Below are 15,453 nucleotides of genomic sequence, written 5' to 3'. Positions count from 1 at the left end.
TAAAATGGTGAATGAAAAAAGGAATGATGATCTATCCAAGCATTTCAATCGATGGCTGATAGGACTACATGCTGTACAGGAGGCTTGCGAAGATTCACTTGATCTTAGTCGCACTGCTACTATGGGGCACATTAGGATGGCGGACGGACGGACGACCGCCGTCCTGGAGTAGGCGGAAAAAGCCCTTTTCCATCCGCCTGCCGCGGACAGTCCGACCGCCATATTAGGATGGGAAACACTGTCAAAACTCCGTACGCGGCGGAAGAGAACGCACCGCCGCGGAATTACACCCGACCCCGCGGCGGACGTAACCAATCCAGAGACACCGCCGTACGGAATGACGTCTCCGACCGTGTCCCAAATCACGATGGCGGAAAACACATAAAACCGCTGCGGAAAAACAACCTGCCTGAACACGGCGGATTCCCCACAGCTAACAAACCACACATTGCGAAGATACCCACCACAAGCAGCTCGCCCACATGGACCCAGCGCTACACGCTTTTCCGATACTCTTCGCGATCCTCCACCAGCAAGTCATGGACCATCATCGACGACGACGCAGGTACGCTACACACGATTTACTGTCGGAAGGGGAGTATCTGGCAGGGCTGTGACGTTGGGAGGGGGAGTGTCATGTCACAGGAAATACATTGACGAACGCACAGAAATATACACAATTGAAGTACACAACCATGAATGACAGCGACAAATCACAAAACATTATTTATTAGCTTTATTCAACATAATCGATGAATCATATCAGAATATCCAAGAGCATGGGCATTGGGTACAACAGATCATGTACATCACTGGCATCACATGAGAGGGGGTAAGTGCATCAACAGTCCATTTCACTGAACAGGTCCATCAGAGGCAGCACATGAGAGGGGCTAAGTGCATCAACAGACCATTGCACTGAAGAGGTCCATCAGAGGCAGCACGTGAGAGGGGCTAAGTGCATCAACAGTCCAAGGCACAGAGCAGGTCCATCCGAGGCAGCACGTGAGAAGGGCTAAGTGCATCAACAGTCCAAGGCACAGAGCAGGTCCATCAGAGGCAGCACGTGAGAGGGGCTAAGTGCATCAACAGTCAATTGCACTGAACAGGTCCATCAGAGGCAGCACGTGAGAGGGGCTAAGTGCATCAACAGTCCAAGGCACAGAGCAGGTCCATCAGAGGCAGCACGTGAGAGGGGTTAAGTGCATCAACAGTCCAAGGCACAGAGCAGGTACATCAGAGGCAGCACGTGAGAGGGGCTAAGTGCATCAACAGTCCATTGCACTGAACAGGTCCATCAGAGGCAGCACGTGAGAGGGGCTAAGTGCATCAACAGTCCATTGCACAGAGCATGTCCATCAGAGGCAGCACGTGAGAGGGCAGAATGCAGTTTCAGAACAGCAACAGGGCATTGTGGACAACAGAGCAGGTACATCATTGGCAGCACGTGAGAGGACAGAATGCAGTATCAGAACAGCAACAGGGCATTGTGCCCAACACAGCGGGTACATCAGAGGCAGAATATGAGAGGGCAGAATGCAGTATCAGAACAGCAACAGGGCATTGTACCCAACACAGCAGGTACATCAGAGGCAGCATATGAGAGGACAGAATGCAGTATCAGAACAGCAACAGGGCATTGTGGACAACATAGCAGGTACATCATTGGCAGCATATGAGAGGGCAGAATGCAGTTTCAGAACAGCAACAGGGCATTGTGGACAACAGAGCAGGTACATCATTGGCAGCACATGAGAGGGCAGAATGCAGTATCAGAACAGCAACAGGGCATTGTGCCCAACACAGCAGGTACATCAGAGGCAGCATATGAGAGGGCAGAATGCAGTATCAGAACAGCAACAGGGCATTGTGGACAACAGAGCAGGTACATCATTATCAGCACGTGAGAGGGCTAAATGCAGTATCCGAACAGCAACAGGGCATTGTGCCCAACACAGCAGGTACATCAGAGGCAGCATATGAGAGGGCAGAATGCAGTATCAGAACAGCAACAGGGCATTGTGGACAACAGAGCAGGTACATCATTGGCAGCACGTGAGAGGGCAGAATGCAGTATCAGAACAGCAACAGGGCATTGTGCCCAACTCAGCAGGTACATCAGAGGCAGCATATGAGAGGGCAGAATGCAGTATCAGAACAGCAACAGGGCATTGTGCCCAACACAGCAGGTACATCAGAGGCAGCATATGAGAGGGCAGAATGCCGTATCAGAACAGCAACAGGGCATTGTGTACAACAGAGCAGGTACATCATTGGCAGCATATGAGAGGGCAGAATGCAGTTTCAGAACAGCAACAGGGCATTGTGGACAACAGAGCAGGTACATCATTGGCAGCACGTGAGAGGGCAGAATGCAGTATCAGAACAGCAACAGGGCATTGTGCCCAACACAGCAGGTACATCAGAGGCAGCATATGAGAGGGCAGAATGCAGTATCAGAACAGCAACAGGGCATTGTGCCCAACACAGCAGGTACATCAGAGGCAGCATATGAGAGGGCAGAATGCAGTATCAGAACAGCAACAGGGCATTGTGGACAACACAGCAGGTACATCATTGGCAGCACGTGAGAGGGCAGAATGCAGTATCAGAACAGCAACAGGGCATTGTGCCCAACACAGCAGGTACATCAGAGGCAGCATATGAGAGGGCAGAATGCAGTATCAGAACAGCAACAGGGCATTGTGGACAACAGAGCAGGTACATCATTGGCAGCACGTGAGAGGGCAGAATGCAGTATCAGAACAGCAACAGGGCATTGTGGACAACAGAGCAGGTACATCATTGGCTACCCAAGTACGTGTGTCAAGCGACCCGTCACAAGGAGATTAATAATACCTAGGTGGTTACATTCGTCAATCTACACACAAACTTAAATGACATGTGACTGATGGCAACTAGACCTCACACCACAGAATCTGGTGGACTGCTTGAACAACTCGCCTCGGACACACCGCCAGCACCAGCAACAGGAGTGTGAGACACAGCCACCGATCTACTGACTGACACATGAGCCCTAGACCCAGACACACCGCCAGCACCAGCAACAGGAGTGTGAGACACAGCCACCGATCTACTGACTGACACATGAGCCCTAGACCCAGACACACCGCCAGCACCAGCAACAGGAGTGTGAGACACAGCCACCGATCTACTGACTGACACATGAGCCCTAGACCCAGACACACCGCCAGCACCAGCAACAGGAGTGTGAGACACAGCCACAGCTTTGGTGACTGACACATGTGCCATAGACCCAGACACACCGCCAGCACCAGAAACAGGAGTGTGAGACACAGCCACCGATCTACTGACTGACACATGAGCCCCAGACCCAGACACACCGCCAGCACCAGAAACAGGAGTGTGAGACACAGCCACCGATCTACTGACTGACACATGAGCCATAGACCCAGACACACCGCCAGCACCAGAAACAGGAGTGTGAGACACAGCCACCGATCTACTGACTGACACATGAGCCATAGACCCAGACACACCGCCAGCACCAGAAACAGGAGTGTGAGACACAGCCACAGCTGTGGTGACTGACACATGTGCCATAGACCCAGACACACTGGCCGGACATGTCCCTGTACACTGACCAACAAATACCATGCCTGCACCTGACACATGTGAGTGAACAGCAGCTGAGCCACTAGCACCACTGAAATGGTGAGCCACAGGGCTGTATGGGCCAGGAGGCAGGGAGGCTCTGGGAGCTGGGGACAGCTGTACTGGAGCAACATTGGGGTGTTCAGGTCTCAGTGGTGTGTGTCTCCGTTTCTTTGTGAAACATAGGGGCACCCCGGACATGCCTGTACTGGTAAGTTGAGTGGGATCACCAGACATCAAAGGTGTATCATGTGCTTGTGGTGGTCTGCTCTCTGGGGACGTGCTGGACCCTGCCTGCCGTTTGCTGTGGGCCTGCCTTCTGCCCTCTGCATCATGTGTAATGGGGGATGCAACAACAGTGTACTCCTTCCTCTGCTTTAGGGGGGCGTGGATGGGAGTAGAGGTATGGGGGGACTCCACCGCTGACACATGTGTTGTACGTTCCTTAAACATCATCCTCAGTGCAGCCAGGGGTGATATATGCCTGTCCTTGATGGTGCTAGTGTCCATGGGAGAACCATTGGCCATGGGATGTGCCTTGGACGTCGGAGGTGTCCTGTCCCTGGAATGGCCCTGATCCCTTGCCGGTGCCCTGTCCCTGGGTGCAGACTTGTCCATTGCAGTGTCCCTCTCCTTTGAAGCTACCTTGCTCTTGGGAGGTGCCCTTTCCTTGGTACTGTCCTTGTCCTTGGGAGTGTCCCTGCTCTTGGGAGGTGCCCTTTCCTTGGTACTGTCCTTGTCCTTGGGAGTGTCCCTGATCTTGGGAGGTGCCCTTTCCTTGGTACTGTCCTTGTCCTTGGGAGTGTCCCTGCTCTTGGGAGGTGCCCTTTCCTTGGTACTGTCCTTGTCCTTGGGAGTGTCCCTGCTCTTGGGAGGTGCCCTTCCTAGGTACTGTCCTTGTCCTTGGGAGTGTCCCTGCTCTTGGGAGGTGCCCTTTCCTTGGTACTGTCCTTGTCCTTGGGAGTGTCCCTGCTCTTGGGAGGTGGCCTTGGCTTGGGAGTCACTTTGGTGGGGGATGGCTGTGTAGCATGTGAATCCATTTCCACACCCCCCCCTAGATGATCCTGTGTGTCAACTCCAGTGTTGGACACGTCCTCTTCGGATAAAGAGATCACAGGCTTAGGGGATGGTGTCTGTGCCCTCCGTGCCCTGCCTTGCTGCCTGTGGCTGCTCCTAGTGTAATAACCTGAATAAGAGGCCTGGTCTGAAGACTCACTCTCCCCTGTAACATCAAGTGGTGTGGATGGTTGTACAGAAGTAGCACCCTGTCTATGCGACTGTACAATGGCTGAGGACACATTGTTTGCCAATGACTGAACTGTTCTGTGGAGACCAGCAACATCGCCATGCATCCCCTCCATGAATGCCACCACCTGCCCCAACTTCCTATCGTGGTCTTGGAATGCATTGATCATGTTGGTCTGCCCTACACACAGCTGTCGCAGCAGATCAACAGCCTCAGCACAAAGTGCACTTTGTGTCACTGGGGCAGGGGCGGCGGTTCCTGCACCGAAGGCAACTCTGCTCCCCCTCCTCTGGCAAGCACGAGCAGTACATGTTGCAGTGGGTGGCAGTGTGGGCCCTGTGTGCTGTGTCCCGACTGAAGGTGTCGATTGCCCACTCCCTGTCTGTGCCAACAGTGCGGACTCACCAACACTTTTTGAGGATGAGGGCGATGGTGTTTCCACATGTGAGTCCTCAGGGACGGTCCTGTCCCCCTCTCCGGGGCTGCCCTCTTCAGTGTCAGTCTGCGTGTGTGTGACCTCTGATTCGGAAGCATTGCCACCACTCATCTCCGTCGTCTGTGGGTCAGTGCCCTCTGCCAAAGCTGAAATAGAGAGAAACGCGGTGTGAGTAAGTGCCACACTCACGTACTGAAGGACAACAGATCTAGGATTCCATGACGTACATTGTACATGTAGCACACATCCTGCACACGTCCCACCGCTACTATCTGCACACATGTCATGACATGGGACCACAGACCTCAACGGCATGTCCTGGAACCCTCAACTACTAAGCAAGTGGTCTGTCCACCTGGCGGACATGGATGCCAACGCCTACTCCGCTAATGGCACCAGCATGGTATTTCAGCTAAACATACGCAACATGGAAGCCACTACTGTCTCTGAGCACCAATACATGCATTGCAGGCCCAAGTAACATACACATACAATCTGCTTACCGCTAGTTTGCTGTGGTTCCCCACTCAGCTGGGCGGACAGGTCAGGATGCGTCACAGCAATGATACGGTGCATAAGAGGGGTCATGGTGCGGCGGGCCAGACGTGTAGATCTTGGAATCATCCCCAGTGTCATCTCCGCCACATTCTTGCTAAGCCTGGAGATGTCGTCCCAGCGCTTGTGGCAGTGTGTGTGTCGTCTATTGAACCCCTCCACTGCCCGTACATCACGTGCTATGGTCCTCCACACGGCCTTGCGAAGGTGCAGCTTTACCTGCCAGGATGGGAGACAAGAGGGTAACGTAAGTGGACAGTATGACATGCACAAACATCGTAGTGACACGTTTCAACATGCAGCCATGCTCAGCACTACACATGTAAAGGTCCCACAGCACTCCGCCAGGCCTGCAGAAGACAGGAGCCACTGAACACCTCATGACCAACAACATGTACACCACTGTACTTACCACCTGTCCGGGTGCACCGTAGAGCCGTTGGTAGTGGCTGAGCACACCGTCCACAAGGACATCCAGCTCCGCTGCGGTGAAGGGACGCGACCGGGTCTCTCGCACTCTCTGCATGGCAAGGTCCTGGACTGTGGCACAACAGCAGCAGCCGTTGGTCAGCTCAGCAGCAGCAGGTCGAGGTGATGGTCACAGGCAGCAGCCGTTGATCAGCTCAGCAGCAGCAGGTCAAGGTGATGGTCACATGCAGCAGCCGTTGGTCAGCTCAGCAGCAGCAGGTCGAGGTGATGGTCACAGGCAGCAGCCGTTGGTCAGCTCAGCAGCAGCAGGTCGAGGTGATGGTCACAGGCAGCACTGGATCAAAGCAGTGAATGTGTGCTTGTGAAAGTCACACATATATAGGGCCCAGAGCACATGTCAGTGGCACACGTCGCCAGCTATTGGTTCCCCCTGGATGCCTCATTCGAAAAGGCCCAATGACAGGCCCTGGTGTGGCTGTGCACTGTTTCCGCCATTGTCGATGGCGCATACGCGCCCCGCGGTACCTCTTCCCATTGGCTGCCTGTGCACGTGCAGTCACGGACACACATCGGCAACCGCAAGTGCGCACTTCCGCGACGGTTGCATCTTTTGCAACAATGTTCAATCAGTGGCGCCACCATGGCGGTGCACGCCTTCCGCGGGGGAGGTGTAGGCCAACACATACTTGTAATTATGGAAATTGAAATGGCAGTTCATGACCCCCCTTACAGTCACATTGCATCATCCACCGTAGACCGACCGTCCCAGCCCGGTCACCCACCGCCGGGCCAGGCCGGTCACCCACCGCCGTCCCAGCCCGGTCATCCACCGCCAGGCCAGGCCGGTCACCCACCGCCGTCCCAGCCCGGTCACCCACTGCCGTCCCAGCCCGGTCAACCACCGCCGGGCCAGGCCGGTCACCCACCGCCGTCCCAGCCCGGTCACCCACCGCCGGGCCAGGCCGGTCACCCACCGCCGTCCCAGCCCGGTCACCCACTGCCATCCCAGCCCGGTCACCCACCACCGGGCCAGGCCGGTCACCCACCGCCGTCCCAGCCCGGTCACCCACCGCCGTCCCAGCCCGGTCACCCACCGCCGGGCCAGGCCGGTCACCCACCGCCGTCCCAGCCCGGTCACCCACCGCCGTCCCAGCCCGGTCACCACCGCCGGGCCAGGCCGGGCCAGGCCGGTCACCCACCGCCGTGCCAGCCCAGTCACCCACCGCCGGGCCAGGCTGGTCACCCACCGCCGTCCCAGCCCGGTCACCCTCCGCGGTCCCAGCCCGGTCACCCACCGCCGGGCCAGGCCGGTCACCCACCGCCATCCCAGCCCGGTCACCCACCGCCGGGCCAGGCCGGTCACCCACCGCCATCCCAGCCCGGTCATCCACCGCCGTCCCAGCCCGGTCACCCACCGCCGGGCCAGGCCGGTCACCCACCGCTGTCCCAGCCCGGTCACCCACCGCCGTCCCAGCCCGGTCACCCACCGCCGGGCCAGGCCTGTCACCCACCGCCGTCCCAGCCCGGTCACCCACCGCCGTCCCAGCCCGGTCACCCACCGCCGTCCCAGCCCGGTCACCCACTGCCGTCCCAGCCCGGTCAACCACCGCCGGGCCAGGCCGGTCACCCACCGCCGTCCCAGCCCGGTCACCCACCGCCGGGCCAGGCCGGTCACCCACAGCCGTCCCAGCCCGGTCACCCACTGCCATCCCAGCCCCGTCACCCACCACCGGGCCAGGCCGGTCACCCACCGCCGTCCCAGCCCGGTCACCCACCGCCGTCCCAGCCCGGTCACCCACTGCCAGGCCAGGCCGGTCACCCACCGCCGTCCCAGCCCGGTCACCCACCGCCGTCCCAGCCCGGTCACCCACCGCCGGGCCAGGCCGGGCCAGGCCGGTCACCCACCGCCGTCCCAGCCCAGTCACCCACCGCCGGGCCAGGCTGGTCACCCACCGCCGTCCCAGCCCGGTCACCCACCGCGGTCCCAGCCCGGTCACCCACCGCCGGGCCAGGCCGGTCACCCACCGCCGTCCCAGCCCGGTCACCCACCGCCGGGCCAGGCCGGTCACCAACCGCCATCCCAGCCCGGTCATCCACCGCCGTCCCAGCCCGGTCACCCACCGCCGGGCCAGGCCGGTCACTCACCGCCATCCCAGCCCGGTCACCCACCGCCGTCCCAGCCCGGTCACCCACCGCCGTCCCAGCCCGGTCACCCACCGCCGTCCCGTCCCAGCCCGGTCACCCACCGCCGTCCCAGGCCGGTCACCCACCGCCGTCCCAGCCCTGTCACCCACCGCCAGGCCATGCCGGTCACCCACCGCCATCCCAGTCCGGTCACCCACTGCCGTACCAGCCCGGTCAACCACCGCGGGGCCAGGCCGGTCACCCACCACCGTCCCAGCCCGGTCACCCACCGCCGGGCCAGGCTGGTCACCCACCGCCGTCCCAGCCCGGTCACCCACTGCCATCCCAGCCCGGTCAACCACCACCGGGCCAGGCCGGTCACCCACCGCCGTCCCAGCCCGGTCACCCACCGCCGTCCCAGCCCGGTCACCCACCGCCGTCCCAGCCCGGACACCCACAGCCGTCCCAGCCCGGTCACCCACCGCCGGGCCAGGCCGGGCCAGGCCGGTCACCCACCGCCGTCCCAGCCCAGTCACCCACCGCCGGGCCAGGCTGGTCACCCACCGCCGTCCCAGCCCGGTCACCCACCGCGGTCCCAGCCCGGTCACCCACCGCCGGGCCAGGCCGATCACCTACCGCCGTCCCAGCCCGGTCACCCACCGCCGGGCCAGGCCGGTCACCCACCGCCATCCCAGCCCGGTCACCCACCGCCGTCCCAGCCCGGTCACCCACCGCCGGGCCAGGCCGGTCACCCACCGCCGTCCCAGCCCGGTCACCCACCGCCGTCCCAGCCCGGTCACCCACCGCCGGGCCAGGCCGGTCACCCACCGCCGTCCCAGCCCGGTCACCCACCGCCGTCCCAGCCCGGTCACCCACCGCCGGGCCAGGCCGGTCACCCACTGCCGTCCCAGCCCGGTCACCCACCGCCGTCCCAGCCCGGTCACCCACCGCCGTCCCAGCCCGGTCACCCACCGCCGGGCCAGGCCGGTCACCCACCGCCGTCCCAGCCCGGTCACCCACCGCCGGGCCAGGCCGGTCACCCACCGCCGTCCCAGCCCGGTCACCCACTGCCATCCCAGCCCGGTCACCCACCACCGGGCCAGGCCGGTCACCCACCGCCGTCCCAGCCCGGTCACCCACCGCCGTCCCAGCCCGGTCACCCACCGCCGGGCCAGGCCGGTCACCCACCGCCGTCCCAGCCCGGTCACCCACCGCCGTCCCAGCCCGGTCACCCACCGCCGGGCCAGGCCGGTCACCCACCGCCGTCCCAGCCCGGTCACCCATCGCCGTCCCAGCCCGGTCACCCACCGCCGGGCCAGGCCGGTCACCCACCGCCGTCCCAGCCTGTTCACCCACCGCCATCCCAGCCCGGTCACCCACCGCCGTCCCAGCCCGGTCACCCACCGCCGGGCCAGGCCGGTCACCCACCGCGGTCCCAGCCCGGTCACCCACCGCCGGGCCAGGCCGGTCACCCACTGCCGTCCCAGCCCGGTCACCCACCGCCGGGCCAGGCCGGTCACCCACCGCCATCCCAGCCCGGTCATCCACCGCCGTCCCAGCCCGGTCACCCACCGCCGGGCCAGGCCGGTCACCCACCGCCATCCCAGCCCGGTCACCCACCGCCGTCCCAGCCCGGTCACCCACCGCCGGGCCAGGCGGTCACCCACCGCCGTCCCAGCCCGGTCACCCACCGCCGTCCCAGCCCGGTCACCCACCGCCGGGCCAGGCCGGTCACCCACCGCCGGGCCAGGCCGGTCACCCACCGCCGTCCCAGCCCGGTCACCCACCACCGTCCCAGCCAGGTCACCCACCGCCGTCCCAGCCCAGTCACCCACCGCCGGGCCAGGCCGGGCCAGGCCGGTCACCCACCGCCGTCCCAGCCCGGTCACCCACCGCCAGGCCAGGCCGGTCAGCCACCGCCGTCCCAGTCTGGTCACCCACTGCCGTCCCAGCCCGGTCAACCACCGCCGGGCCAGGCCGGTCACCCACCGCCGTCCCAGCCCGGTCACCCACCGCCGGGCCAGGCCGGTCACCCACCGCCGTCCCAGCCCGGTCACCCACTGCCATCCCAGCCCGGTCACCCACCACCGGGCCAGGCCGGTCACCCACCGCCGTCCCAGCCCGGTCACCCACCGCCGTCCCAGCCCGGTCACCCACCGCCGGGCCAGGCCGGTCACCCACCGCCGTCCCAGCCCGTTCACCCACCGCCATCCCAGCCCGGTCACCCACCGCCGTCCCAGCCCGGTCACCCACCGCCGGGCCAGGCCGGTCACCCACCGCGGTCCCAGCCCGGTCACCCACCGCCGGGCCAGGCCGGTCACCCACTGCCGTCCCAGCCCGGTCACCCACCGCCGGGCCAGGCCGGTCACCCACCGCCATCCCAGCCCGGTCATCCACCGCCGTCCCAGCCTGGTCACCCACCGCCGGGCCAGGCCGGTCACCCACCGCCGTCCCAGCCCGGTCACCCACCGCCGTCCCAGCCCGGTCACCCACCGCCGGGCCAGGCCGGTCACCCACCGCCGTCCCAGCCCGGTCACCCACCGCCGTCCCAGCCCGGTCACCCACCGCCGGGCCAGGCCGGTCACCCACCGCCGGGCCAGGCCGGTCACCCACCGCCGTCCCAGCCCGGTCACCCACCACCGTCCCAGCCAGGTCACCCACCGCCGTCCCAGCCCAGTCACCCACCGCCGGGCCAGGCCGGGCCAGGCCGGTCACCCACCGCCGTCCCAGCCCGGTCACCCACCGCCAGGCCAGGCCGGTCAGCCACCGCCGTCCCAGTCCGGTCACCCACTGCCGTCCCAGCCCGGTCAACCACCGCCGGGCCAGGCCGGTCACCCACCGCCGTCCCAGCCCGGTCACCCACCGCCGGGCCAGGCCGGTCACCCACCGCCGTCCCAGCCCGGTCACCCACTGCCATCCCAGCCCGGTCACCCACCACCGGGCCAGGCCGGTCACCCACCGCCGTCCCAGCCCGGTCACCCACCGCCGTCCCAGCCCGGTCACCCACCGCCGGGCCAGGCCGGTCACCCACCGCCGTCCCAGCCCGGACACCCACAGCCGTCCCAGCCCGGTCACCCACCGCCAGGCCGGGCCAGGCCAGTCACCCACCGCCGTCCCAGCCCGGTCACCCACTGCCGTCCCAGCCCGGTCACCCACCGCCGGGCCAGGCCGGTCACCCACCGCCGTCCCAGCCCGGTCACCCACCGCCGTCCCAGCCCGGTCACCCACCGCCGTCCCAGCCCGGTCACCACCGCCGGGCCAGGCCGGTCACCCACCGCCGTCCCAGCCCAGTCACCCACCGCCGGGCCAGGCTGGTCACCCACCGCCGTCCCAGCCCGGTCACCCTCCGCGGTCCCAGCCCGGTCACCCACCGCCGGGCCAGGCCGGTCACCCACCGCCATCCCAGCCCGGTCACCCACCGCCGGGCCAGGCCGGTCACCCACCGCCATCCCAGCCCGGTCATCCACCGCCGTCCCAGCCCGGTCACCCACCGCCGGGCCAGGCCGGTCACCCACCGCTGTCCCAGCCCGGTCACCCACCGCCGTCCCAGCCCGGTCACCCACCGCCGGGCCAGGCCTGTCACCCACCGCCGTCCCAGCCCGGTCACCCACCGCCGTCCCAGCCCGGTCACCCACCGCCGTCCCAGCCCGGTCACCCACTGCCGTCCCAGCCCGGTCAACCACCGCCGGGCCAGGCCGGTCACCCACCGCCGTCCCAGCCCGGTCACCCACCGCCGGGCCAGGCCGGTCACCCACAGCCGTCCCAGCCCGGTCACCCACTGCCATCCCAGCCCCGTCACCCACCACCGGGCCAGGCCGGTCACCCACCGCCGTCCCAGCCCGGTCACCCACCGCCGTCCCAGCCCGGTCACCCACTGCCAGGCCAGGCCGGTCACCCACCGCCGTCCCAGCCCGGTCACCCACCGCCGTCCCAGCCCGGTCACCCACCGCCGGGCCAGGCCGGGCCAGGCCGGTCACCCACCGCCGTCCCAGCCCAGTCACCCACCGCCGGGCCAGGCTGGTCACCCACCGCCGTCCCAGCCCGGTCACCCACCGCGGTCCCAGCCCGGTCACCCACCGCCGGGCCAGGCCGGTCACCCACCGCCGTCCCAGCCCGGTCACCCACCGCCGGGCCAGGCCGGTCACCAACCGCCATCCCAGCCCGGTCATCCACCGCCGTCCCAGCCCGGTCACCCACCGCCGGGCCAGGCCGGTCACTCACCGCCATCCCAGCCCGGTCACCCACCGCCGTCCCAGCCCGGTCACCCACCGCCGTCCCAGCCCGGTCACCCACCGCCGTCCCGTCCCAGCCCGGTCACCCACCGCCGTCCCAGGCCGGTCACCCACCGCCGTCCCAGCCCTGTCACCCACCGCCAGGCCATGCCGGTCACCCACCGCCATCCCAGTCCGGTCACCCACTGCCGTACCAGCCCGGTCAACCACCGCGGGGCCAGGCCGGTCACCCACCACCGTCCCAGCCCGGTCACCCACCGCCGGGCCAGGCTGGTCACCCACCGCCGTCCCAGCCCGGTCACCCACTGCCATCCCAGCCCGGTCAACCACCACCGGGCCAGGCCGGTCACCCACCGCCGTCCCAGCCCGGTCACCCACCGCCGTCCCAGCCCGGTCACCCACCGCCGTCCCAGCCCGGACACCCACAGCCGTCCCAGCCCGGTCACCCACCGCCGGGCCAGGCCGGGCCAGGCCGGTCACCCACCGCCGTCCCAGCCCAGTCACCCACCGCCGGGCCAGGCTGGTCACCCACCGCCGTCCCAGCCCGGTCACCCACCGCGGTCCCAGCCCGGTCACCCACCGCCGGGCCAGGCCGATCACCTACCGCCGTCCCAGCCCGGTCACCCACCGCCGGGCCAGGCCGGTCACCCACCGCCATCCCAGCCCGGTCACCCACCGCCGTCCCAGCCCGGTCACCCACCGCCGGGCCAGGCCGGTCACCCACCGCCGTCCCAGCCCGGTCACCCACCGCCGTCCCAGCCCGGTCACCCACCGCCGGGCCAGGCCGGTCACCCACCGCCGTCCCAGCCCGGTCACCCACCGCCGTCCCAGCCCGGTCACCCACCGCCGGGCCAGGCCGGTCACCCACTGCCGTCCCAGCCCGGTCACCCACCGCCGTCCCAGCCCGGTCACCCACCGCCGTCCCAGCCCGGTCACCCACCGCCGGGCCAGGCCGGTCACCCACCGCCGTCCCAGCCCGGTCACCCACCGCCGGGCCAGGCCGGTCACCCACCGCCGTCCCAGCCCGGTCACCCACTGCCATCCCAGCCCGGTCACCCACCACCGGGCCAGGCCGGTCACCCACCGCCGTCCCAGCCCGGTCACCCACCGCCGTCCCAGCCCGGTCACCCACCGCCGGGCCAGGCCGGTCACCCACCGCCGTCCCAGCCCGGTCACCCACCGCCGTCCCAGCCCGGTCACCCACCGCCGGGCCAGGCCGGTCACCCACCGCCGGGCCAGGCCGGTCACCCACCGCCGTCCCAGCCCGGTCACCCACCACCGTCCCAGCCAGGTCACCCACCGCCGTCCCAGCCCAGTCACCCACCGCCGGGCCAGGCCGGGCCAGGCCGGTCACCCACCGCCGTCCCAGCCCGGTCACCCACCGCCAGGCCAGGCCGGTCAGCCACCGCCGTCCCAGTCCGGTCACCCACTGCCGTCCCAGCCCGGTCAACCACCGCCGGGCCAGGCCGGTCACCCACCGCCGTCCCAGCCCGGTCACCCACCGCCGGGCCAGGCCGGTCACCCACCGCCGTCCCAGCCCGGTCACCCACTGCCATCCCAGCCCGGTCACCCACCACCGGGCCAGGCCGGTCACCCACCGCCGTCCCAGCCCGGTCACCCACCGCCGTCCCAGCCCGGTCACCCACCGCCGGGCCAGGCCGGTCACCCACCGCCGTCCCAGCCCGGACACCCACAGCCGTCCCAGCCCGGTCACCCACCGCCAGGCCGGGCCAGGCCAGTCACCCACCGCCGTCCCAGCCCGGTCACCCACTGCCGTCCCAGCCCGGTCACCCACCGCCGGGCCAGGCCGGTCACCCACCGCCGTCCCAGCCCGGTCACCCACCGCCGTCCCAGCCCGGTCACCCACCGCCGTCCCAGCCCGGTCACCACCGCCGGGCCAGGCCGGGCCAGGCCGGTCACCCACCGCCGTCCCAGCCCAGTCACCCACCGCCGGGCCAGGCTGGTCACCCACCGCCGTCCCAGCCCGGTCACCCTCCGCGGTCCCAGCCCGGTCACCCACCGCCGGGCCAGGCCGGTCACCCACCGCCATCCCAGCCCGGTCACCCACCGCCGGGCCAGGCCGGTCACCCACCGCCATCCCAGCCCGGTCATCCACCGCCGTCCCAGCCCGGTCACCCACCGCCGGGCCAGGCCGGTCACCCACCGCTGTCCCAGCCCGGTCACCCACCGCCGTCCCAGCCCGGTCACCCACCGCCGGGCCAGGCCTGTCACCCACCGCCGTCCCAGCCCAGTCACCCACCGCCGTCCCAGCCCGGTCACCCACCGCCGTCCCAGCCCGGTCACCCACTGCCGTCCCAGCCCGGTCAACCACCGCCGGGCCAGGCCGGTCACCCACCGCCGTCCCAGCCCGGTCACCCACCGCCGGGCCAGGCCGGTCACCCACAGCCGTCCCAGCCCGGTCACCCACTGCCATCCCAGCCCCGTCACCCACCACCGGGCCAGGCCGGTCACCCACCGCCGTCCCAGCCCGGTCACCCACCGCCGTCCCAGCCCGGTCACCCACTGCCAGGCCAGGCCGGTCACCCACCGCCGTCCCAGCCCGGTCACCCACCGCCGTCCCAGCCCGGTCACCCACCGCCGGGCCAGGCCGGGCCAGGCCGGTCACCCACCGCCGTCCCAGCCCAGTCACCCACCGCCGGGCCAGGCTGGTCACCCACCGCCGTCCCAGCCCGGTCACCCACCGCGGTCCCAGCCCGGTCACCCACCGCCGGGCCAGGCCGGTCACCCACCGCCGTCCCAGCCCGGTCACCCACCGCCGGGCCAGGCCGGTCACC

This window comes from Lissotriton helveticus, chromosome 6 (genome assembly GCF_964261635.1).
Source record: "Lissotriton helveticus chromosome 6, aLisHel1.1, whole genome shotgun sequence".
NCBI classification, from domain to species: domain Eukaryota; kingdom Metazoa; phylum Chordata; class Amphibia; order Caudata; family Salamandridae; genus Lissotriton; species Lissotriton helveticus.
This window is presented reverse-complemented; position numbering follows the sequence as displayed.